Genomic DNA, 3,893 nt, shown 5'->3' with positions numbered 1-3,893 from the left:
TATATATAATATATACACACACACATTAAATAAGATAATATAGAGACACATATAAGAGAAATAATTTAGTATGGTGTATAAGCACATTAATGTGGTTTTTGTTTTGGCCATTATTTTCCCTTTGTTAGTATGTACGCATAGTTTGCCAAAAAGCACTATGGAACATATTGTCAAAGATGCAAAGCAAAAACTTAAAGAATGTGTTGATAATGATATGAAGAAATATTCTTATGAAGATTACGACATTAATAAACCTTATGTTGAACGGTCCTGCAAAGCAACTATGTTCGTTGTGAATTACTTAAATATGATTGTTAACAGCAATTAATAAGAATTTTACTCTTTTTTTTTTCCATGTACATTGTTATTTAACTCAATTGGTTCTTGACTGGTAAATTATGAACAAGGTGTCAAAGTCACATGATTGAGTCACGGCAAAAACTTGTGTGAAACCGTCTCACCGTGAGACGGGTCGGGTCGGGTCGGATTAAGATGCAAATGTAACACTTATATGCACAAATGTCATACTTATATGCTCAAATGTAATACTAATTAAGTAATTAGGAATAAATTTTTTGTTACTTATAAGGGTAAACTTGTATGAGACCGTATCACGGATCCTTATTCGTGAGACGGTTTCACACAAGTTTTTGCCGTGACTCAATCATGTGACTTTGACACCTTGTTCATAATTTACCAGTCAAGAACCAATTGAGTTAAATAACAATGTACATGGAAAAAAAAAAGAGTAAAATTCTTATTAATTTGCTGTTAACAATCATATTTAAGTAATTCACAACGAACATAGTTGCTTTGCAGGACCGTTCAACATAAGGTTTATTAATGTCGTAATCTTCATAAGAATATTTCTTCATATCATTATCAACACATTCTTTAAGTTTTTGCTTTGCATCTTTGACAATATGTTCCATAGTGCTTTTTGGCAAACTATGCGTACATACTAACAAAGGGAAAATAATGGCCAAAACAAAAACCACATTAATGTGCTTATACACCATAGTAAATCATGGTGACTCATCAATAGTGGAGTTTTTTTTTTTTTTTTTTTAGGAGTTTTTGTAGGTATGATTAGGAAAAAGAAAATGGAAGGATGGTGAAAAAAAGAAACTAATTTTGGGAAAAACAAAAAAGGAAAGAAAAAGAGAGAAAAAAAAACAATTTTCTAAACTCGCCCAGCCACAAAAACATGCCATAATCCAGGTAAATAAAAATTGAACCAAAAAACTACAATAGCCTTAAATGGGAGGACCAGATTTGGTCCCACAAAAAGTCCACCATATTAGATTGTGACTCAAGGGTCACACTTGTATGAGACCGTATCACGGATCCTTATTCGTGAGACGGGTCGGGTCGGGTCAAAGTAACATGCAAATGTTATGCTTATATGTTCAAATATAACACTAATCAAGAATACAATTTTGTTATTTATAAAAGAAAAAGTAATACATTTTCATAATAAGTAATGTTGACAAGTGCCGCATACTTATAAGGGCAAATATAATACTTTTTAGGAAAAATGTAATACTTTTAAATCGAAATGTAAAAGTATTGTATTTTTCCTTAAAAGTATTACATTTACCCTTATAAGTAACAAAAAATTTATTCCTAATTACTTAATTAGTATTACATTTGAGCATATAAGTATGACATTTGTGCATATAAGTGTTACATTTGCATCTTAATCCGACCCGACCCGACCCGTCTCACGGTGAGACGGTTTCACACAAGTTTTTGCCGTGACTCAATCATGTGACTTTGACACCTTGTTCATAATTTACCAGTCAAGAACCAATTGAGTTAAATAACAATGTACATGGAAAAAAAAAGAGTAAAATTCTTATTAATTTGCTGTTAACAATCATATTTAAGTAATTCACAACGAACATAGTTGCTTTGCAGGACCGTTCAACATAAGGTTTATTAATGTCGTAATCTTCATAAGAATATTTCTTCATATCATTATCAACACATTCTTTAAGTTTTTGCTTTGCATCTTTGACAATATGTTCCATAGTGCTTTTTGGCAAACTATGCGTACATACTAACAAAGGGAAAATAATGGCCAAAACAAAAACCACATTAATGTGCTTATACACCATACTAAATTATTCTCTTATATGTGTCTCTATATTATCTTATTTAATGTGTGTGTGTATATATATATATATATATATATATTATATATTATATATATATATATGTATATTATATATAAAACCCCAAGGTGAATTGAACTAGTGCTAGTATTTAAGTAACGTAAATGTTTATTAATTACTTGAGATTTAATAAACACAACTATCATTAATTATCATTTTTTTACTAATTGAATTATGTAGTTAATGACATGTATGTTGAATTTTGATTAAATGTTTATGTTATTTATTTAATGAAATAATTTTTTAAAAATATGTTTCCATAAATTAAATTGTATTACTGCATACGAGACATTATAACTCTTACAAATTAACACGCATTATGAATAAAAGTTATAAATTACTCAGTTGAGAATAAACTTTCAAATTTTGATATTTGAAGCATTTTAAATGAATATATAATTCAATTTTTTTTTAAAATTTTTTTTTATAGAATATACAATTATATTACGTTACTATTGTAAATTTTTTACCATAGATTCATTAAATTGATATGAGATCATCATTAAGTCATATATTACTATAAGCTCATTAAGTCACTACTATAAATTTATTAAATTACTACTATTGGTTGATTAAGACATGCACTACTATATGTTCATTTGATGTGTGATTTACTTATTTTAATTTAAATTTTCTTATTTGGACATCACATATTTTCAGCATCACTGCCCTCATGGTTGGATTATCAAGGTTATTATCTTGAATTGATTATCCATTAATTGTAGCCAACTGTGATACCAATTTAAAATTTACTTTTAGGTTCTAATTTATTTTGTGATAATATTGCACATAGTAATCAATAAAATTTTTTGGATGATGAGTATTGGCAGCAGCTTGGAGAATCGAGCTCAGCATCTATCATTGAAACATGGTGTTAACTACTACGCAAATATATGAATATAAAGTTGTGATTTCGTTATTAGCTATAGTTTTTTGCGTAGTGATAAGAGTTTGATCTTGACAATTGGTATCAAAATAGGTTACATGTTTAAATCTAGTATGTCGCTATAAGCTAATAGAAACTCGTAACTACTATTTGAGAGTGTATGTTGAGTAAATTCCGCCTTGTGACCCTAGTCAACAAAGGATAATAAGAAGATAAACCAATCAAAGTTGTCTATAGTTGATTGATTCAAATCAATAATTATTCGTTGATTTTGTCGCTGTATTTTTGTTTCAAGAAACTCAAACTCAAGCATCATTTGAAATATTTAGAATCAAACTAAGAATTATATTTATTTATTGGATATAGATAAAATTTGTAAAAGTATATTTGTACAAAATAAAATCATATTGCGTTAAACTCGATCTCTCTACTTAATTAGGTCAAACTCCGATTGTTTTTAAACTTGTGAATCAGTTACGGAATTAATTATGATTAATTAATTTCAATTTTAACTTGAGAATTAACCTTGTAACTTTTGATTTAATCTTTTAAATTTGTCAATTTTGGGAGTTTGAATTTCAATTTTAACTTGAGAATTAACATTGTAACTTTTGAATTACACTTCTCTTATAAGTACATGTGGCTAGGCAAAATGATTTGACAAGTGAAAATTTTTATTTTCATTTCGCACTCTCTCAAAAATTCCTAAAAACATTCTGCTAACCTCTCCAGAACTCTTTACTGTTCTCTTTGTTCATGTGTTCACGGATAACAATATAATTTGAGTGCTCAACTATATTGTTGTAAGTCCATCTTTATTTAACTGTATC

Source organism: Ipomoea triloba, chromosome 1 (assembly GCF_003576645.1).
Source record: "Ipomoea triloba cultivar NCNSP0323 chromosome 1, ASM357664v1".
In the NCBI taxonomy this organism is placed as follows: Eukaryota; Viridiplantae; Streptophyta; class Magnoliopsida; order Solanales; family Convolvulaceae; genus Ipomoea; species Ipomoea triloba.
The sequence above is the reverse complement of the archived record's forward strand: the minus strand, read 5'-3'. Positions refer to the sequence as shown.